Raw genomic sequence first — 23,416 nt, forward strand, 5'->3', positions numbered from 1 at the left:
CAAGAGCTTGTGCAGTCTGGGCTCCCACATAGGTTTCTCAGCACCGCTCTCAGTTCTTGGCTTTTTGGAGTGAGCAGAGCTGTGCGGGGCAGCAGTCCTGTGGGGCACTCCAGCTAGGGGTGACATGTGCTGCCAGTGGCTACAGATGCCATGCAGGCTGCTCACTGGTAATTTGCTTTCTGTTACATTGTCTTCTTGCAGCTGGTCTCTCTTGAATACCATGATTGCTTTTTTCCTTTTCATGTAGGCTTATCCAGAAATGCTAAAGAAGGGATGATAAAGGAGTCCAATGCTCCTCTTACTTAAAAGGAAACTTGATTTTCCCTGAAATTTTGTTTTTCATTCTCAGTTTCTGTGCTGTCCTCAATGTGTGGAAAAACAGGGCAGTTGTCCTTGGGACACTCTTGTACCAATTACAACATCAGCAGTGTCGGCTTGGGAAACACACTGTTTCACACGTTTCTGAGAGTCTGTAAGCACTGTCAGTTGAAGTGCTCATCTTACGTGGGGTGCTGTGGCACAGGCCTGTGATCCCGGCACTCAAGAGGCTGAAGTGGGAGGACTGCAAGTTTGAGCCCAGCTGGGTGACTAGGCGAGACCTGGGTTCCCGAGGAGGCAGCTCAGGGTGAAGACCCTGAGCTCAGGGTCTAATTTTGATCCCCCAGAAATTTTATCTGAGTGGGTTCTATTTCTTGTCAAGGAGAATATGATATTTTCATGAATATCTAACATCAGCGTCACATACTGTTGCAGCTTCTGTGAGGAGGTGCACCAGTGACATCTGTAGCTCAGCGGTAAGGTTTATAAGACTGGATGCAGATGCTTTGACACAGTTGTAAGTTATGTGGATCAGACCAGGCGCTTAGAGTTCCAGCACTCAGGCCCTGTGGCAGGAGGGACATTATGTGTAACACACCCAGTTTCCACTGAATATAAATTTCACATACTCGACTCAAGTATTCATTTAACACCTTAAATACTGTGCTTTAGTTTACCCAGTGAGATCATTTCTCATTTTCCTAAAATGCCTCTTAGTATGGAGGAAAAATTCAGAGTACAAGGTGAGTATATTCACGGTGGCGGGAACTCCTGCCTCTTGGTGAGGGGTGTGCATTCTGAGCCCTCTTGCGACTTGAGGCTTCCCTTCCCGCCTTCCGGTTTCCTCTCTCCCAGATCTTTATTGAAAGCCTGCTGTGCTCCAGTCGCTTGGAGAACATCCAGCTGGCCGGGCAGCTGATGCACTGTCGGACCAGCTCAGCAGATGCTGCGGCTGGTGTGGCCCAGAAGGGGAGGCTGCAGTACCGGCTGGGCCCTGAGAAGAGCATGTACTTGGTTCTGAGCGCCAGCAGGGAGTACTTCAACTCCTCCACCAGCCTCATGGACAGCTGCATGGACCTGGCCAGGTGGACACTGCTGCAGGGAGAAGCAGTGGCTGTGGGTTGCGAGCCACTTCCTCCTGACCATCCGCCTTTCCCTTGAGCTCTGCTGAGGACTTGCGCTGACCCCCACCTGTTGGGAAAGATTCACATCTGACTGCTGTGCACCTGTACCCTGCGCAGAGCAGCCATTCCGTTTGCTGACCTGGCTCCGGGGCAGAGCTCAACAGCCCCAGCCCTCTTCCTGGCTGTTCTGTGAGCCCACCCATTGTGACACTGGAAAGAAGGTGTGACAGGATGTAAATGTCCACAGTCAGTTATGCAAGCTTGTGCTGATCTTTTCTATTTGCTCATGATTTGAAATTAGTTTTATTGTTTTTAGGAAATTAAAAGGGTTTACTAAACATTGATCAAGAAAAAATATATCTCCTTGACAAATCTTAAAAACCTCTAGAAAGTTTCTTGTATTGGTCTGTTTTTTACAGTGATGAAATACCTGAGGTGAGACACTTAACCGAAAAGTAAGTTTGAGCTCACAGTTTTGGAGGCTCCTTCTTGTGGTTGTCAGACTTTCAGTTTCTAACTAGGAGATGCTTGTGTGTGCACCTTTTCTTTTCAAACACACTTCTGGGTTTTGCCTATGTTTTCCTAGGATGTTCATCTTTTTACTCTTAATTCTTAGGGCCTTTTTTCTTTTTCGAATTTGCCCTTTGCTTGGCTTAGATTTTTTAACAACATTGTGAACATTGACTTACCTTTCTCATTTTATTCAGAATTATAAAGTTTTCAGTTGCTGTTCTTTTTCTTATTCTGTCTTCTGTGTCATCCTTTGAAAGATCTTTAATTTCTAAGTCCACTAGAATTTTCTTTGTATTGTTTCTTAATATTTGATTATTTCTCACATTTAAATTGTAGGACCATTTGGGATTTATTTGGTTGTACTTGTGGTAGCCATGTACATTTATCCCCTACTCCCACTCTCAGCAGTGAGAGCTGCACTTTATCCCCTGCGATGGCCTTCCTAGAAAGAACCTGGTTATCTCAAACCATGTTATTGAATCTGGCAGAGTCCTTCAAGTGGTAAACATGTCTTTCTTTTTTTTCCTCCCAAGGTATTTTATTTTTATTTCAAATGATAAAAGTATCAACTCAGTGAGCCTCTGAGGCAGGGTGTTGAGCCTGACCCTAGCATGTTTGGCAGGCATTTCTTAAAGTTCCTTTACACCTGGCCTTTTTGCATCGCTTTCCCTCGCGTGGCTTCTGTCCCCTGGGGCCGCCCTCGTGTGTAAGCTGGCACTGACCACTCATCCTGTGAGCTGCAGGGTGCCCATCTCAGTGTTTTCAGTTACACTGCACACCACCACGCCTTGTGTGCTCTCACTGGCTAGAGGAGTGTTAGCTGGCTTTCTCTAAAGAAACCAAAACAGACACACAGTCCAAAAACTCAGTGTTTCCATGTTCCTTCTAGTTCCCCAAACTTCACCCCTTAGCTGTTTCTAAAGACAGTTTCTTATGTGTCCTTTCAAAAACAGTTTATCAAATGTTGTCCTTTTCTTTTTTTAACTGACAAGTAATTTCTTACTAATTACACACACCTTTTTATACCTTGCTTTTCCAACATATTCTAGTAGTCTTTCTGTGTACACACTTACAGACTTGTTACATTCTTTTCTGATAGTTGTAGGACATTCCATTTTCTGACTTCATTGAATTTTTAATTAGTTGCCACTTTGATGTATTTCTCTTTTCATTTAAAAGACCATCTGGGCATCTGTAGTAAGTCTGTGAGCATGGAGGAGCCTATTGTAGAAATTTTGAGAGCTGCAGTTTTTGAATTTGGAGTTAAGTACATTGGAAATCTTGATGGAAGCCACACATAATCAGCAGTATAGATGTGAATACTGAGCCTAATGAACTGCCACCAGCTGCAGAAGTGGCCGAGCAGTGTCTCTCAGGTCCCTTGGGCTCCTTCCGGCAACCTTGACTTCTAGATCCCTAGCTCTTGCTGCCCGTGTGCTTTCTAGTCTCCCGACCTAGGGCTCCTCTGCCTTTCAGAAGATAAGTGCATTCAATAAGTTCTCTTCCCTGCTCTTTCTCCGGGTTTTAAAAAAATTGGTTAAAATATTCTTTAGGCGTCTCCTACTCTCAGATTGGCCAGCCTCTTGAGGTTTATCTCAGTACTGATTCTTGCTTTTCCTCGCAGGATGACGCTTTGCAATATGCCATTGCTTTGCTTCTTCTGGGAGACTAAACTGAGGCAGAATCAAGACATTCCTGTTCTCCCTAGAAGGGAAATTGACATGATCTAAACTCTGTCTTTTTAAAGAGATGGGTTTCTGATATAGTTGCTGCCTTTGCACTCATAGTTGTGACGTGGCCACACGGTGTCAGTGTAACCAGAGACAAAATGCTCCGCTTCCCGGAGCTTCTATCTGGCTTTGTACAGAAGCCAAGGTTGATACTTGCCTGGACTCACCTTGAGGATTAGGTGAGGTAAGAAAAAGCAGGAGGAGTACCTGGGATGAACTAAGGTTCAGATAAACATACTGTTGTACCTTGTGTTGTTGCTGCTGCTTTTTAAACCATTATCTTGTTTCCTGCAGGTGCTGCTTACAGTTGATAGCAGATAGGCCCCCTGCCATTCAAGAGGAGCTTGACCTAATCCAGGCCCTTGGGTGTCTAGAAGAGTTCGGAGTAAAGATCCTGCCTCTGCAAGGTGGGTTTTCTTCTTAGCATTTCATTGTTAGTAATCTGTTTGTAGTGTCTTTTTTTTTGTACTTTTAAAAAAAATTTTATTTAAAGAGAAGAAAAAAAAAAGCAGAAAAAGGGTACAAGTTATACAGAATTTCAGAAAAAAAATAAACAGTAGGAAATCACTAGTTAATAGATTACGTATTGTCATCTTAGAAATATTTGTTCAAGTTACAAAATTAAAGCATATAAAGTGGACATTCAAACAGTGAGACTGCAAACAGTTCTGTTCAATGATCCAACAAAACTCAGTAATATCATTATCTATCTTATACACTTAAATATACATGCAGTTATATCGTTTAGAGCACTTTCTTTTCCTCTCTTTTGTACAATGACAATTACACATTTTGGGTTTTATTATTCCCACAGTTCTTATTACTTTTTTTTGGAGAGAGTAAAACCAAATGTGACATAATAGAACAGAGTATCTGTAGCATCTTAATCAAGTCTATATAAGAAAACCTTTTCAGCTGTACCATTTATGCAGGACTTTCTTTCTTCCTTCCTTTTTTTTTTGGCTTTTTGAGACAGGATTTCACTGTACAGTTCAGGCTGCTCTTGAACTCACTTTGTAGCCAGTCTGGCCTTGAACTGAGCAATCTTCCTTCCTCAGCCTCCTGCATGCTGGGATTACAGGCATGTGCCACCTTGCCTGACTGATTCATGTGTTTTTTTTTTTTTTTTTTTTAACCTCAGGTCTTATTAAAATCATGACGATCAGTCAGTTATTGAAAAGCATTCTCAGTTATTCTAAGCTTGAGCTTATTCTAAGCTTCTCCCTCAAACATTTTTTTTAGTCACAGAAGAATAGAGCACAGTGCATCTTTTGGTCTATCTTTATCTCTTATTAAGTCATTACAACTTCGACCTTGTATATATACATGTATCTGCATTTTAGCTTTTTATATGCAGCATGATTGGAATATGTGGTAAACATTTAGATTTTTTATAGTTCTATTACAGTAAAAGACACATTCCCACAAATTCTCTCAAAATCCTCTGCTCATTTGAACACACTCCCTCCATTTTCTCAGCAGCTCTTCCCGAGGGTCTTTAGCTATGCTGACCTGGCTGCCTCCATTTCCTGAATGGATTTAAAATGTCTCCCTTGCATGGTCATTGTGACTTTGGGGAAGAGCTGGAAGTCAGTCACACAGTGCACATCCAGGAAATAAGGTGGATGAGATACAGTGTCATGTGTTTCTGTTGTTTTGTTATTTATGTGTCTTACTTTTTTCCTTGCTGAGACAAAATACCTAACATCGAAAGTTAGAAGAGGAAGGGTTTATTTAGCTCACAGTTAATAGAGGTTTCAGTCCATAATTGGCTGGCCTAAGCAGGGTGCCTCATGGCAGAGGGGTAACAGTTGATGGCAGCAAAAGACTGAAAAAGCAACAAGTGAGGAGAGAAAGAGAGAGACAGAGACACCCGTGCCTCTTTCTGTCCCTTACATTGTATGTCTTAGGATGGGTGTGGTGTAGCGCTCACAGCCTTAATTCCAGTATAGGACTGTGAATCACTCTGAAACTCTAGAAGCCCACCCCCATGCCCCGTGAGGCTTTGGGTGGACATCTGTGCACACACCATAACACTATGTGTGTTTATGTGTATCTGTTTTTATTAGTTCATGTTTGTAGTTTGTAGTGATTCCTTCCATTGTGAGAAATAGGCACATGTACCTAATATATCAATTCTTTTTATTTCCCTTTCCCTCCTTCTCCTTCCATCTCTAGATATCACAGTACAGCAGTCCATGCATCATGATTCAGAACAGTAAAATGTTGGAAGTGGCTGGTATGCCTGCCTGTCAGCCCATAAAGAAAAAGAATATTTACACACAATGGCACAGTACCCTGTCATAAAGAGAGATGAACTTGAGTCATTTGTAGGAAAATAGATATGCAGGAGACCACGTTAAGTGAAATAAGTCAGACACACAAGCTTAAATACCACACAGCTTCTCATATGTGAGAAGCCCACAGTATAAGTAAAGAGCCAAATAAGAGGCAGGCAGTAGGAAGCAGGGACTCAGATCTTGAGTAAAATGATCCCAGGCCTGCACTCCATGGAGTCATGCTCAGTGGCAGCACTCACAGTAGTTTTGAACACACCTCGTAAAGACACTCGAAAGAGAATTTCTGGAGCTGTTGCAAAAAGTGACAAGAATGAGGGGACGTGTGTGCTGGAAACAAGGGAGCACAGTGGAAAGAGAATAATTGCAAGTTGTCTTTTACTGTGACAGGATTTTAGCATTTTAAACTTGTGCCGTGTATTTTGATCATACCTTGTGTAATTCAGAGTGATTGAGTATAGAAATGTCTTCTCCCAGTCCCTCACCTGCTGTTGACTTTTGAAACTGGTTTTCTGGGGCACTCACGCAGTGTTTTTGCCGGCAGCATCTGCAGATGAGCTGTGAAGCTCAGCATGATTCGCTCCTGTGGCCCTGCCTGTGCTCTGAGCAAGTGCCCGAGCCTGGCAGCCTCTGGAAAGCTGGAGCTCCAAGGTCCCGGCTGCTGTCTTGCTCAGCCTGTACCTTAAGGCTCCCGTTCAGAGGGATGCCAGGGCCCTGTGGCCAAGAGAACACCAGCCATGTGAGCTGCAGGTCCTTGTCAGGTCTCAGTGCCTCCACCTTCCCGGCATGCTGGCGCAGCTGCTCAGCACTTGCATGGCCACAGGCCTGGCACTGTGTTGTCACTGTGCCTCATCTTGGAGCCTTGTCTGCCTGCGCTTCAGGATTGGTATTTCACATCAGACAAAGATGAGTGTCACGAACTAAGCTGTTGTTAACAAGTGAACAGAAGACAGTAGAGAGCAGCGTGGAGGAAGGACTCTGTGTCTGTCCCCTGGGAAGTGTCTGTTTCATGTGCGTGCTTTTCTCTGTGGTCTGGGTGCCACTGTTGGTGTCAGACTTTCTTCATGCTCAAGTGAGTGGTTTTTGACTCAGTTACGCCAGGTGTGCTTTCTATCATCTGCTACTTTGCCTCGGTGGCCGGGCCAGTCTCCCAACACTCCATGTTCCTCTCACTTCTCAAGTGGAGGCACGGAGTGAGCTGGGTGGAGTCTCGGTAGGATCGGCTGTGCGTCCTCAGGCCCAGGATGCACTGTCCTCTTCGTGGTCCTGTGGCACAGATCGGGTTTTCTACGTGACTGTAGAGTTGGTTCGGCCTTATGCTGCCGCTGCCCTCTCATGCTGTGCCACCCTTCCTCTTTGGGTCGTTCCTTTTCCTGTTCTCCTCTGAGTCTCCTCTTTACCTCTACCCATACCTCTCTGTTCCCCCTTTCCCAATGCCTCTTCCCTTCACTTTAATAGACATAATTACTAATGAAAAGACAGTTCCACCAGCCTCCCGCAGACATGTGGCTGAGTTCCACCACCTGTGGTGGATGGTGGCACCTTGAAGGTCACCTTCTTCACGTGGGGCTGAACACAGTGTTGCCTGGACAGCCTGGCACTATCCCAACATACCGAGACACCATTCCCTAGTGGTCCTAGACTCTAGGAGTGTTTCCGTGTACGCTTGACAGAGGTAACACACATTCATTGATTTGGAAGATGCTCCAGGGGCAGTTATGTGTGTTGCTTGATTTTAGGGTGATAAAGTCTAGGCCCCAGAAGCTCGGGTCTCATGCTGAAGGTGACACAGGTACACAGCTGGAACCGAGACCCAGGAGGCCTGCCCTGTGCCCTCCATTTGTGAGCGGTAGTCCTTTGTTCACAGAATTCTCCCGCCTCAGGGAGAGACCACCTGCTGCACATTCATGCCTCCTGTCCTGCTCAGCCTGAAGTTCTGCTTCAAGACAGTCACAGTGGCTATGTTGTGGACTCCAACACCATCCCAAATGACGGCCTTGGCTGCTTCTCAGCTGTGCTCGGATGGCATTTGCTGTCTGTGCCGAGTGTTGTGACGAAACCGGTAGGCAGGGTAGTGTGTTCATGTGTTCTTTTCCCGAGATATGTGTGTGTGTGTTTGTGTGTGTTAATAATTTAAAAAGCATTTGAGATGTAAGTGTAAGAGCTATAGAAAAATGAGGTATCTTCAGTTATTAACAGATATGTACATGCATTTTTTTCTCAACTTTGCCAACTCAATCTTTCAAAGAATCTCAGAAGTCAAACACTCCCTTAATGCATGGACAAATAATGACATATAAGGCTTGAAGGTATTAACTGAGAAATCACATTTTGAAATATAGTTACTTGTGCCATAAAATCAACAGTAAGAGAGCTGGTGTAGCAGTTACAGAGGAGTTCAGAAATACATAAATAAGGTAAAAAGCCATTTGAACACAGTCATCACAGTGTTAGAATCCCATTCTCCAAATGGATTTCATATACGTAAGTGTTACTGGCTTGCATTGCTCACAACACCAGGAGACAGAGCACTGGGCTTGTGTGTCCATCTCTGCTGTGGGGTTCAGTTCCTGGCTGGATTTACTGAGCTGGACCGAGAGCATAACTGGTGAGGAAGCCCCCAACCCAGTGGCTGAAGCTAGTGTGCCCTTTGGTGGGAGTGGTGATTCACCTGAAGGCTGTGAGAACTCCGGGCCTTGGGTACTGGGGTGATAGCATTCTTGGCAAGTGCTACCGGGAGCACTGGATGAGGCTGGTGACGTACCTGTAAGATCGTCATCTTGTGTTACTGAACCTGGAAAAAATCCACGAATCTGTAGCTGGTACTCAGGAAAATACCCATGACTGTTTTAAGTAGGTTATGGAAAAGTATGCTTGTGTATGTGTGCGTGCGTGCTGTGTATGTTGTGTCTGTGAGATAGATTGTGCTATAGTGAAAAACTCCAAATCTTCTTGGCCTTCACAGCTGGCTGGTAGTACAGTAAAAGACACATTGCCACTGATGACTCCCAGATCCTCCCGTTGCTTCAGATGCACTCATCTCATTGTTGTTGCTGCTTTCTGCAGCAGCACTGGACTCCTTCCTGAGCTTCTTTACCAGGAGACAGAGAGAAAAAAATCTGGTGACTGCTGCTGCTGAGCATCATCCCGCAGAAAGGCAGCTCATAAAAACACAACACTATGTCCTCATCCACCTTAGTCACTGAATCTGGCCCTGTGCAGCTTTCAGCTCTTCCCCCAAAGTCACACTGACCATGAAAGGGACACATGTTGAATCCATGCATGGCATCAAGACAGCCAGGACAGTGCAACTGAACACCCTCAGGAAAGAGGATTCCAGAGCTGCTGCAGGAAGTGGCACAGACAGTAGGATGAGTGTGTCTGAAGTGAAGGGGAGGAGCTTGAGGGAATTCATGGCAGTGTGTCTTTTAACGCATATTTTGTTTGTTTGTTTTAAATGGAAGCAGTAACTTACACTTTATAAGCACCATGTATTCCCAAAACATATTTGATGCCATTTAACTAAAGGTTTGTCTTTACTTTGTGCCTTTCGTTTTCTCATAATGTGAATTTGCTGCATGAAACATGGTCCATTTCCTGGATGTCTACCTTAAACCAGAGGAATGGGCTTAACTTTCAGAGAACATTGTTGAATTGAAACAGTGGTTGCTGGCATGACCCTGCCCTGCAGAATAGTGGTGCCACAGAGGTAGAAAAGGGGTGTGTGGGATGTGGGGTGGGTTTTGAGGGATGAAGCTAGGGTGGAAGGACTGGCACTACAGGAAGGATATGAAATTTGCTGCGACAATACAGCCTCCTTTAAAGTGTGTCCTAATTTGGTGCTTGAAAAGATGATACATGTTTGTACCTTTGGAATGATTATTCATTGGCTGGCTTTAGAAGTTTGGTTATGTAGAAAATAGCCATTTTGCACATTACTTATTCAGAGGCAATGCTAATTCTATTGTTTCTGTAATGCACATTTTCCTTAGTTTCCATTGGTCTGGAGATGGTTTTCATTCTGTCTGGTGGCCTTATCTTAGGGTAATCATGACATCATTTTGCAATACCCCACTTAAAAGCCTCTACTGTCTTTTCTTTTGTAGTGCGGTTGCGTGCTGACCGGATCAGCCTCATAAAGGAGTGTATTTTGCAGTCCCCCACTTGCTACAAGCAGTCTGCCAAGCTCCTTGGCCTTGCTGAGCTGCTGAGGGTTGCAGGTGAGGCTTTGGAATGCTAAGCTGCAGGATTGGCATCTGTCATTCCCGACGTCTTTTTCGCTGAATATCAGGCTCAGAAAAACATCCTTTGGGCCACGGTTGTGTCACTGGGACAGACTGGTATGCAGCTGGGCTGCGCTTCTGGGGTGAAGGCAGCCTAGAGGACCCCAGGCTGGGTCTGGCAGGCTCAGAAGGGCCCTCCCAGCGTCGTCAGCACTCTGCCCACACTTATGTCCCATTTTGTAAATACCAGTGGGATCTTTAAGATAAGCCCTGTGACATTGTGTGTGACCTTCATCCACTCACTTCGTCTATGAGCCCATTTATATCTTTGCTTTTAAAGCATGGGCCTATTCTCTTTCCCTTACCTTAGTGATATCAAGGCTACTCAGTTGGCTGTAGACTGCTCTGCTTTTAGACTTGCATCTGCATAGTTTAATTAGCAGCTGATATTCATCATTGATCTCTTCAGAGCTGAGGCTCCTCCCATGGACAGTGGGTAGATTGAGAAGTCAGAGTTGCAGTTACCCTCTTGCCCCCTGACCCTTTAAAATCAATCTACCCCATGTGTTTTGTGTTTGAATTAATTTGAAAATCACTGCCAATGAGCTTTTAGGTGGATTGCTGACGCTACGATCACAAAGCATTTATCTGTGCTTGCAGGTGAGGACTCAGAAGAGCGGCGTGGGCAGGTTCTGACCCTGTTGGTGCAGCAGGCCCTCTGTTTCCATGACTACAAAGCAGCCAACATGCACTGTCAGGAGCTGATGGCCATGGGTGAGCAGCGCTTGCGTGGTCCTGTGCCATGTGTTGCATGTGTGTCGAGGTGGGGGAAGGTGTGTTCTGAAAGCAGCCAGGCTTCTGGAAGGCTCACCATAGCTCTGCTATGGACACATTTACTCAGCAGCCACAAGCATATCTGCAGGGTGTGTATCTATTAATACTGTAATGGGCTGGGCCATCCAGTTTATCTGAGATGTGGTTGCTCTTGATTCTGTGTTGAAACTATGTTCATAATCATAAGAACAATTTCATGTAAACTATTTTCATACTATTTTATGTGTTTGCTGCATAAATGAAAAAGTAAGATTTTTTAAAAGTATATGCAATATTTGATTCCATAGTCAGTATTTCTATTCTTTGAGTCCAGTGCTTTTCAAGGTCATGTTGAAAAGTTGGGGAGTAGTTTGCATCCTTAAAACTTTCTGTGTTGGAATTGAGATTCCTGTTCCCAGAGGGCAGGTAGTTTGTGGTAGAGGTGTCTCACCTGGAGGACTCGCTTCCTGGTAGGACGGGAAGCAGTCGTCCCATGGACCCTGCACCCGCTTGTTTGCCTGTCCCTAGTACTCTGCACCGGAGTGAGTACTTGAAGCCCAGTCCGTTGCATCCTGAAGTCATGGAGTTGTGTGGGAATGATCCATGCACTTTTATTGTTTTTCTTTGGAGCTGAGGATTAAACCCTGGACCTCATACATGCTGGGTATGCGCTGCCCCACTGTGCTGTGTGTCCCAGCCTGACCTGTGCCTGTGTGTACGACGACTCTTAGCCAGAAACCCTGCTGGCACTTGTGATGATGAGGAAGGCTCCCTTGAGGATTGTTGTGATACCTGTTGAGACTCTTGCTGTGGTGCACCAGGTAGTCTGAGCTGTCAGCTGCTCAGAGGGTGGAGGGCCAATTCCAAGGATTAATAAACGTGTACGTTAGAAGGAAATGCAGCTGGCTGCTCCACAGGCAGCAGCCAGGAGAGGACAGAGAGCCTGGTCAGGGCAAGCAGGTGGAGGGAGTGCGGGTCTCCTTTAACTGTCATACCTTCCTTCAGGAGGGGGAGGCCCCGGGTGGGGCAAAGTTAGTTATGAGTGGGCTGGACTTCAGAGTTCAGGTCAGCTGTGGGCCAGACTATCTTGGCTGGCACCAGCCTCATCCAGTTTTCCCACATACCCTGCCTTCTTATCTCAAGGAATGCAGTGACTTGCTTGCTTCACCAAAAGCTTGCTTTGCTGTCTAGTCTTAGTGCCAAAAGTTGTAGCTGCTTGCTTGTTTTCTCTCAGGCTTCAAAGTCTTGGTGCTGCCCCTGGACAGACACCTACTGGGAAGACTGATTGGATGGATATAGCCCCTAATGCAATAGGGATAGGAGAGCATTGCAGCCAGAACCAGAGCCAGGGGATCATGGGCAGAAAGCACTAAGAAGAGATGTCCAAAATAAGGTGCTCCAGCTCAGTGGTCTAATGGGGTGTGTGCTGAAGGCAGGCCTGGATGATTGGACGCCGTGACTGAGAAAGGAGGAGCAGGAGCAGTTCCGAGGATGTGGGCATTGCAGTCTGCTGGCTTAGCACCAGGCTTGATGACACTTAGGTCTGAGGTCCACCAGTGGGGGTGGGGGCGAGGCCTAGCCTAGAGGAACTGGGCAACCTGGCTGAGGTCTGGTGAAGGAGAAGACCTATAGCAGTTGTTATAGACATTCCAACCTAGAAAAACTCAGGACAGCACGTCCCACCCTAGGTACTAAGTGCTAATCCATAGAGGAGCTGCGTCCTTTAGTGTCAGTGAAGCAGTTTTGTTTCATGAAGTTTGGAATCATCATGGATCCTGAATTGATGTCATATTAATACAAATGGTTTATATAGAGAGCTTTGCCGTAATAGTCTACAACTGTCAGGGTAGTACCTGAGTTAAATTTTACTTCATGTATTTGTGAGAATTTATTCTGGATTGAACCCTTTATTCTTAGAAGAGCTGCTTTTGAACCAGAGCTCCTTTGAATAAAGAAATGTGTTTGAAGCGCTCACATAGTAACATTGTGTAGGAGAAAGACCTCTCCTGGGAGTCGGTGGCTCCCTCTGTCCCTGTCCTTGGTGGGCTGCCTTTTCCTGTGATGTGAACGCTCCCACGTGACTGTTGGTCTTGCTGTCACTTTATGTAGCACTGTGCACTTTCAGATGCAGTTTAAATACTGTTCTTTCAGGAACCCAGAGGGAGGGGTTATCATTGTCCCTTTGCAGTGGCGCAGGGCACAGAGTGCTGAGCAGCTGGATAGGACCATGGCCTGAGCCTTGGAATTGAGATAGCCACCTTTATACTGAGCGAGAGCTTGTGCTCATTTTCAGCTAATCTAAGCTTGGGAAGTCGGTAAGCAGCACATCCGGAGTACCTCTGAACGCCTTGGGTGAGAGCTCAGCTTAGTCTTTGTTCTCTTAGACTCTTACACATTGCTGCCAAATGTATCACTAATAACTATAGTTCTGCTTTGTAAAACCTGAGCAGGAGTCCATTTTGTTTGTCATCTTATATTGAGTGTTACTTTGCTACCAGAAATCATTCTTTTGCTGTTGTTCTGGTTTTGCAGGTTACTCTCAAAGCTGGGATGTCTGCAGCCAGCTGGGACAGGCAGAAGGCTACCAAGACTTGGCCACTCGACAGGAGCTCCTGGCTTTCGCACTGACCCATTGCCCACCAGGCAGCATTGAACTGCTCCTGGCAGCCAGGAGCTCTCTGGAGGCCCAAGTGAGTGCTCCAGGGTACCCTGGTGGGCTTTCTGGGTTTTTGGTAATGTGAGAATTCTAACATGTAGAAGAAAACCCGGTTGTCACACATAAGAGGTTTGGGAATATACAGCAAATGGCACAGACTACCTCAAGACAAATTGGAAGTAAGTTACGAAATAAATTGTTGAGTCTAAGGGGATAGTTACATTGTGAAGAAGTTGCAATAAAAATCATGTGGGAATGGTCATGGTAAAGAAGTACTGGCCCCCTTCTTGAGGCCCCTTGGGTGGGCCTGGGTTTTGGCTAGGGATGCTGAAATTTCCTAAAATGCACAGCTCAGATGTGGCTTGGAGAGGACCAGGCTCACTGAGCAACACTAGCAATCTGAGTATCCTCACAGTTCACATTTCCATCTCACAGGTGGTCATTGCATTGTCTGTCAGGTTTTTCACTGTGGACTCCCACTCCTGAAACTCTTACTTCCTTGTGAAGCTGTTTATAAAGTCCTGAAGGAAGCCAGGTGTCAAACACTGTACTCCATGAAACAGCAGTTTTTTCTCTCTAAAGGAGAAAGTACTTTTCAGTTTAAAGCCTCCACTGTGATGAGAGGCAGATTTAAAAATGCATCTCCTTTGTGACCTAACCTGTTCCCATTTCAGATTCTTTACCAGAGAGTGAATTCCCAAATCCACGTGGAAGGAGGAGAGGGTGTCAGTGTCTCGGCAGTGGTTGGTAGGGCCCCTCATGAGGTGAGCTGAAGGGGATGGAATCCACTTTGGGGAGTGGCTGGAGTGCATTGAGATGAGATGGATCAGCTGACCTTAGTGTGAGGGGGGCATGCCATGAGTGTAGTGTAACATTATACAGAAAGGTCACAAGACCGAACTGTCCAGCTCAACAAATTATCACCTCCCCAACAAAAAAAATCCATGAAGTCCCTTTGCAGGTAAAGCAGTAGCATGTAAGCAGCTACTGGGTCTCTTGGCCTCTTCTCGTAGAACTTTTCGCCCTTCTGTCCTCTTGCAGAGATCACCACTCTCCTGGCTAGCCCCTATAGCCAGTCTTTGTGGTTTTTATTTTTATTTTAAATAATTTAATACCTGCTCCACTCTAACACAGTAGTGTAATTTTCGGTTTTTTATGTTATACTGTTTTATCTGTTTTTTATGTTACGTTTTGTTTATGTTTTATGTTACACTGTTAATATTATGCTTACAAGATTCATCTGTGCTATTAGAATATGTATTACAGTTTATCCATTCTAATGTTGAATGACACTTGTTTCTATTTTACGTCAAAAAATAATCATTGTGTACATGTATGTAGCAGGCATGGGCACACAAATATGCCTGGCACTGAAAGTGTGCATTGTTATATGTAGATGTATCCAATCTAACCAGGTAATGCTGAAGTACTTTTATTTTAACTGATCATACTTTTAAAGCAGTGCATGTATATTAGCCAGCTTTCCTATTGCTGACACACAGTACCCACCACCCACAATTTAGAGGAGGAGAGGTTTAATTTGTTGGCTCATGGTTTCAGGAGATTCAGTCCATAGTCATCTAGCTCTAAGGCGGGAACACAAAGGCAGTAGGGTGTGGTGGAACAAAGATGGTGGAGCAAAGATGGTTTGTGGTGACTAGAATAATAGGAAAACAGCACCAGAGGAAGTGGCCAGGGACCAGACATGGACCTCCAAGACCACGACTCCATGACCTTCCCAGACACATCCACAAGTATCCTCCAGCAATCCACTAGGCAATCCCAGAACCAGTTGGTTGACATTACCAAACCTAACCATGACAATGGGATTATCACATATGCCAATTCAGTTCTTCAGTACCTATCCTTTTAAGCATGTAGTGGTATCTAGTTATGATTTTTAAATTATTTTTTGTTTTGCAGAAAATAAAACTAAACAAAATAAAACAGAATAGAGGCAATCAAAACAAAACAATGAAAGCAATACAGCATTTCAAAATAATAGGAAATCAACAATGGCTACTATTATGCCTCTTGTTATCTTCAAAGTAGCTGCCTATACTATAAAATATAATAAAATCAAATGAAACAGTATAAAATCAATCAGAATAAAGCAATGAAAATGATAGAGGACTTCAAAACAAGATAATAGGAAAGCCCCTGGAATTTAGCAAGAAATCAATAATGACTATATTAATGTGTCTTATCTTTGAAATAGCTACCTATAACATCAGATATAATAAAATTAAACAAAACAGAACAATGAAAATGGTCCCCGACTTCAAAACAAGACAATGGGAAATTAATGGTGGCTACCACCTTCCCTTTTTAGACGTTTTCTTCCCTTTCACTGTCACAATATCTGTTGTACATTTTGGATCCCACCATTGCCTTCAGTTTCCTACACTAGCGAGACAGCACAATTTTCATCCATGTGAGTCTGAACCATTTCACCCATGAACATGATCGCAAGTTGCATGCATTTACCTACAGAGCCCTGTGATTGTCCTTTCTAGCTGAGTAGCTTTCCATTATATAAAAATACCATATCTTTCTTATGCATTCTCTGGTTAAATAAGCAAGCTACCCTGGCTTTTTCCTGGTTTCCTGTTGCATGAAGAATTGTTTTCTCTCCTTTGACCTTTAGTGTATGAATTTCCTTTTGAGTTACATGTTCTTGTATACCACATATTGATGGATCCTCTTCTCCTACTCCATCCTGCCGGTGTTTATTTTTGTTGGTCATCTATGTTAATGACTATGGCCACTGTGCACTGGCTCATCTCTGTCATGTTCTTTTCCTGCCATTGGCTCCCTACTTTTCCCCTCTGTTCAGTTGAGTGCTGCATTCCGTGATCTCCCTCTGCTGCTGTTCCTGGAAAAATGGTCATTTTTTATCTCTGTCTAGAGTATCCTTCAGTACTCTTTGTAGGGTTGCTTTGGTCATCATGAATTCCTTCAGCTATTCTTAGTTATGAAAGTATCTTGTTTCTCCATTAATTTTGGAAGATACTTTTGCAAGTTGTTTTCTTTGAGGACTTGAAATACTTTATTCCAACCTCTTCTTGACTTGATGGTTTGTGTTGAGAAATCTGTCATGATTCTGATGGATTTTCCTTTATAGGAGATCTGTTTCTTCTAACAGCTTTTAATGTTCTGTTCTTGTGCTGAATTTCTGGGGTCTTGATTATTGTATGTCTGGGTATAGATTTATTTTGATTATGGGCAGGTAGTTGGAGTTTTGTATATCTCACTTATCTGTATGTCAGGTCTTTTTCTCATGCTTGGGAAGTTTTTGCTATTACTCGAGTAAAGTCTTTTTATGTCATTTGTGTTGACTTCTGCTTTTTCGCTGACACCTGTCAGTCTTTTTTCTTTGCATTGTCTTGCAGCCGTGGAATTGTTATTTCCTGGTTCCTTCTTCCTTTTAAGAGATCTTTCCTTTGTCAATCACTAGTTGCAATCCTTTCTTTAAGGTCTGAGAGTTTATCTTCACTTCTGTTCAGGCAGTTTTGCAGCTTTTGATGGAAGTTTTGATTTCCTGAAGTCTCTTTGAATCTGTGTCATGCATTCCAGTTCTTTCCTATATTGCTTATTCACTTTCCATCATTTTCCTATGCTGCTCTTTATCTATGTCTTCTTAAGATATGCTCAGCAGTCCTTTCATTATGCCTGTCATCTCTTCCTTTACCTGAGATATTATTTCTGTTCTGATTTCTTTTACAGCCTCATGAACTAGTTTCTTTACTTCAGGTGTCATCATCCCAGAAATTTCAAGTAAGCAGCTTTTAATTTCTTCCATGTGTGTTTCTCTTGGGCTTGTTCTGTGCGGGCTGGAAGCCTTTTGCTCCTTTGTCTTGACATTTTCCTGGATTCTTCTGAACAAGCCAGTTGTGGGGTCTGAGGCACTTCCTGAATTGGTCACCCATCCGCATTGCAGGGGAATGGGTCAGGCACCCGGGTTTCTCCTAACCTAGGTTCCTGGGGAGGCAGTGGAGTGCAGGTTGGACTTCTCCAGACATAATTCGGTTTCTCCGTGGTGTGGCTGGCTGGTTCTGCTAGTTCACATTGGCTATAGGTCCGTGATGGTGGCCATCAGGCTTACAGGGGTAGGGCTGGCTGCTGCTTCTCTGGCTCAAGCTGACTGCTCGTAAGAGGGTCCTGATGCTGCCTGTGTGCACTCAGGGGTTGGGCTGGCTCTCTAGTTATGATTTTGATAGTCACTTTTCTAATTACATGAAATGGAGTTATCTCGGGAGAGATTCCTTTTGCGAAGTACCTGTTGTTTTGTCACCCATTTTGTATCAAAACTTTTGTTCTTTGTCTTTTCTTTGTTGAGATTTTTATGGATCAAGTTACTGGAACTGATTCAGTATGTGTATCTCATGGTAGTCCATCTGGGAGAGAAAAGAGGAGGCACATATCCCTGACAGTTGTTTTCTGTAGATCAGTGTTTGATATGTGGGTTTAAGTTTTTCATGACCCCCACATCATGGGGTTGGGCTTTTTACTTAAATGACAGCAGCCCAGTTTCTGATGTTTTAACTGGGTAAATTAAGAGATAACAATCCTCTTTACCACACTATCCCGTCAAGTGGTCATCTTCTCCATAGTGTAAAATTTTGTTCACTCCTCTAGCATTTATTTTGGAAGATACATGAGACCAGAAGCTAGGTGCACATGGCTTTTTCTTGTAAATTGGCTGAAGCTATCTTAATGAGCACACTGGTACTCATGCACTGTGTAGTACTTTTTGTACTTTGGTACAAAACTTCTGTTGTGGAATCTGTTCATGGAGTCAGGGCAGAGGTATGTAGGCTTTGCCCACAGTAGGTTGTGTGCAGTTCCCAGCCCCTTCTTGTGTAGTGCTGGGAAGTCAAGGCACTGTACCAGAGCTGTATACACAGCCTTTTTTGTGTTTATTTGTTGTTGAGGCCAGATCTCACTAAGCTGCCTGTGCTGTCCTTCCACTTGGATCCTGGAGCTGCAGCCTCCCAGAGTGCTCGGGTTGCTGGTGTGTATGGCTATAGCCAGTCCCATTTCTTTTGAATTAAAAAGGAACTTGGTGAACATATTGGACACATGTGTGTTCCTCTTCAGTGCTGAGTGACTCGAGGCTCTCAGTGAGGTTTGTGGGGTGACATTTCGCCTTGTGAAGTCTATGCCTGTATCTGCTGCAGTGTTGGACACAGGACTGCTGACCACTAGTGCTGTCCTGGTGAGGGAAGTGATCCACAGCTGTACGGGCCAGAGTGGTAACCACCAGTCACATGCAGCTTTTGAGCACTGGAAACATGGCTAGTGTGAGTAAGGAGTTGCATTCGTAGTTATATTTAACCTTCATTTATAGTCAAATAAAACGTATGGATTACGTTGGACATCACAGCTGTGAAAAATCCAGCATTCATTGGAGCATGCACAACAGTGTGCAGACTGGACTTGTAGTTGTCCTCCCTAGCTGGAAGCTGGAGCATTTCTAGGAGCCCGCAGGTTGTGGAACGCCTCATCCCTAGATATGTTTTCATTGATTACCATATCACTTGGCAATTACTTGGTTTGCCCCAGTGCACATGGAAATACATTGCTGTCTGCTGTATTTGCTGTGTAGGATCGAGCAGTGCTTACAGTAGCCAGGGACCACCGGTGCTTGGTGGGTACCCGTGAAGGAGGAGTTGGCTCTGAGAATGCAGCTGAAGCCCTGCTCTCCTCAGAAGAGCTGTTCGATTAGCACATGTTCAGGACTCGCAGCTGTGCTGGTCTTGGGGAACTGGCATGCACACTCATGGCATCTCAGTCCTGGGACTCCCCTTTCCCCTCCTCCCATGTCTCCTTCCATCTCGACAGTCTGCTTCCTTTTTTCCCGCCGTCTCTCCTTATTTTGCTTGATGACCTTCTTTCTGTGAAATCTTAACCCAAGACTTGGGTCCTTTGGGCCTCTGGTCCCCTGTGTCCTGCTCCATCTCCCTCCAAATGTCTCTGGCCCTGGCTCTTGGGCTGCCTTTCAGATGTCTGTGAGTTCCGGGCTCTGCTGCACCCTTGGTGTTGCAGGTAGTTATGGCCCTTCCTCTGCCTCTGCTGCCCTTCTTGTCTTGTTCTGGGACTCTCACCCCTTTCCTGCTGTTCCTCCCTGCTGTTTCCCTTGATGCCTCCAGGTGTTCCCTCCCCTGTGTTGCCCAAGCGTGCGTGCATCTTTCTGATTCTGCATTTTGTGCTGTGATGTGGTAACTGGAAGTGTGTCATTAATCTCTGTTCTGTCCTCACAGAGTGCCTGTCACATAGGGCCTGGTGAACCTTTGATAAAGCGCATAATGATTAGGCTGTGTTAAAAAATAAAAACAGGAGGTAGAGTTTTAATTTTAAAATCCACAGGATGAAAATGAAGAACTTTCACTTTGTCTCACAGGTGCTGTGAGATCCACCGGGTTTAGCTGAGGTGAGGGTTGCGTCACCGCTCTGTTCACTGTGGAGTCACCATAGCTTCCCAGTGAGCTCTGCTCCCTGAGCTTACCTGTGAAAACCTCTCGGGGCTTTTGAGTTTCTCATTTTTTACTACTGCAATGAACCAGAAAGGATCGGCTGGGCCCCTCTGTGGCTTCTCTGAAAAGAGTTGCAAATCTCTTAGGGACGGAAAGGGATTCTTCCATGTTGACTTCGTTTCTGGAGTATTTTTGTCCTTAAAAGCTTTCCTGTCTTCCTTTGTTCTGCTCCCCCAAATCATAATAGATATAGAGCCCAGAGAGTTCCAATCCAAGCCCTCAATGAACACATTATGGCTTTGATTCATGAAGCACATTTCAGGATGTTATAGCTGCTGTTACTAGATTAAAATAAAGTGTGAGCTGTAAGATGCTGTGTTTCAAACATCAACAGCAGATATAACCACATTAAATTATAACTCACAAATGAGAGCTGACTCTGTAATCTGTGTAATGCCCAAGACTTTCATTACCTCAGTTGTGAAAATAATGATTTTATTTATATATCCGAGCAACATAAAGATATAATTGTTATATTGTAGCATTTGCATTAGTACAAGTGGATACTACAAATTTTAAGATAATGCTTTTATCTCACTGAACAAGATTCTTGCTTATAAATAGAACAAAATGCAGACTTTATGAAGTAATTACAAAATTACACATTTCCGGTTGGTTATTATGCCTTTTAGATGAAACAGAATTCTGCCACTTAGAGCATATTAACATTTTTGTTTAACTAGTATTAGTTATATTACTTAGCCAATGGTGTTTTCTCCAGATAAATTTAATTAGAGTTAGAAATGGATTATGTACAGGGTTCCCATTAAAAAAATCATTTTCACTGTGGGAAAACTTGTTATGATCATTTCAAGTGGCCACACATTTATGCAATTGGACTAATTAATGTTTAAAACTCAAGCATGGTCCACGCATGGAACTATTTGGAGTGTTTTAAATGGATTGTTTAGAAATACTATACTATTTTTAGAAATACTGTGCTTAAATAAAAGCAAGTGAAATGGCAGTTGTTTCAGCACCATAGCCAGCACCAGTTCCTGCTCGCTGTTGATGGACAGGTGAGTTGTGGCCACTTTGCTCTTAGGGTAATGTTAACGTGAATGCCAATATTCAAGTTCTTTATGAAAATATGTTTTCAGTTCTCATGCAGGTACCTAGGAGTAGAATTGCTATATTGTGTAGCATGTTTGTGTTTCATGTTAGAAAAAACAGCCAAAGTATTTTCCAAAGTAGCTGCCCATTTTTACATTCCCACGAGGCATGTGTTTAGATTCCAGTTCTCCCTCCTCACTGCCTAGCTCTTTGTCTGGCTCTGTCCCTGGAGTTTTGACTAAAGCCATGCTCACACATGTGTCTCATCATCATGTTGTTATTTGTATACCTAGTAACTAATCACAGTGACCATCATTTGGTGTACTGATTGGTCATTCCTATATCTCTTTTGGTGAAATGGCTATTCAGATAGTTTGCCCATTTTTTAAACTGGGTCATTTGACTCATTAGTAATCTAAAAGAGTTTTTTGGTTTTTGGTATATTTTTCTTTTTATTCCAGATATGTCTTGTATCAGATTTGTGATTTGAAATGTGTTTCTCTCAATGTCTGACTTGAATTTTTATTTTATTAGTGGTGGTTTTTGAAGTGCAAGAGTGTTTAATGTTGCTAAAATCCTGTTAATATTTTTCCTTCATTGCTTATGTTTTTGATGTCCTAAGGAATCTGTGCCTAATGCAATGTTGTGAAGATTTACTCCTCTGCTTTTTATCTAGTTTTTTAGTTCTCACATTTATTGATGTGTAATAATAAAACTATGCTTTTATATGAAATAAGGTAGACATGACATGCAAAAAGATGAATTTAAACATTACAGTATACCGTATACAAAAATTAATGTAAAAGAGCCACATGTTTCTTTTTATATTTCATGTTAATTTGTTCTTAATAGATTTAAATATGGGATATCTTATTTCTTAAAAGTAAAAAAAAAGATGGCAATTATCTGTGGTAAGATATTAACATCTGCTAACATTATTAATGTATACCTGGATAAATGGCGTGACTATACTTTCTGCTTTTTAAAATATAAAAGTGATTTAATCCACAGGTGTTGCTATACATTAAAAGCAGAGTTCTCCCTTTTTTTGCTCTGATGAATCTCAGTGCTCAGAAGTTAACACTTTTAGCCCGTGCTTACCCTTCCACATTTTTCTGAGATAGACAGCTTTCCTATGTGGCTCTGCTCTGACTGCTTGTTCTTAACTAAGGTGAATCTGTCCTTGTTTTCACTTTGCAGCTTGAGCTTTATACTCTTGTGCATAGACTCTGGCCTCGTCATTCACTGTATGTTGACCACTTAGGTAATGAGAGCATGGTGTTCATTGGGTGTGTGTACCACGATTTATTTGTCATCTCCTTTCCTTTTGAGCATTTAGACTGTGTCCACTTTTTTCTATTTTATACTGAACTGCTTTGACCATTTAATGCATGTACTTTTGTGCCTGAGCACTGTCACTCAGGGCTGGGGGTTTCCTGACTCTGTGTAGTTTCTCTGCCTGCAGTGTGAGTGTACACTTTGTCTGTTACCATCTGATGCAAGCACTTTACAGAAAGATACTTTTCCTGTTTCTGACCTTGTCTGAGGAGCATTCTCTGAGAAGGCTTGGATGCACAGTCCTGATGTAACATAGGAGGGTGGCATGGTTCCGAAATGCTCAGCATGCCCGCTGGCACCCCTTGGTCTTCACCATCCGGGCACACAGGGCTCTCCCTGGTCCAAAACCATTGAGCGTGCGGGCAGCTCTCCCTGTCTGCCTCTAGGTACTGTGTTAGCAGGGACAGTCTGCTGCTTAAACAGGGAGCACAGCACAGGAAGGGGCAGAATTGGCGAATCTACAGCTTAGATCTCCATTCTTCACCTCCTCTCAGCAGTTAGAATTCCAGGGTTGTTGACTTTTACCCTGCCTTTTTTCATAGCACCTGTGCCTACCTGCCTGCCTGCCTGCCTGCCTGCCTGCCTGCCTGCTTGCCTGCCTGCCTGTCTTGTCTGCCTTTTTGAGACAGGGTCAAGGATGGCCTAGAGCTCACTTTGTAGCTCAGGTTAGTCTCAAACTCATAATGATCCTCCTGCCTTAGCCTCCTGTGCTAAGTAAGGCATGTGCTACCACACCTGGCTCCATGCATTTCTAATACATTTGTTTTGTGATATTTTCAAGGAGCTTTTAGCAATAAGGCATAGGGTTTTACTTT

General features: G+C 43.8%; 1 pseudogene; it reads left to right on the forward strand.

Annotated features, from left to right (window-relative positions):
* The window catches only part of LOC101787171 (NBAS subunit of NRZ tethering complex-like), a 129,833-nt pseudogene that overhangs the window by 58,420 nt on the left and 47,997 nt on the right, over positions 1–23,416 (forward strand).

This window comes from Cavia porcellus, unplaced genomic scaffold, assembly GCF_034190915.1.
Source record: "Cavia porcellus strain 051 isolate PalLab524CR breed Dunkin Hartley unplaced genomic scaffold, mCavPor4.1 scaffold_8, whole genome shotgun sequence".
In the NCBI taxonomy this organism is placed as follows: Eukaryota; Metazoa; Chordata; class Mammalia; order Rodentia; family Caviidae; genus Cavia; species Cavia porcellus.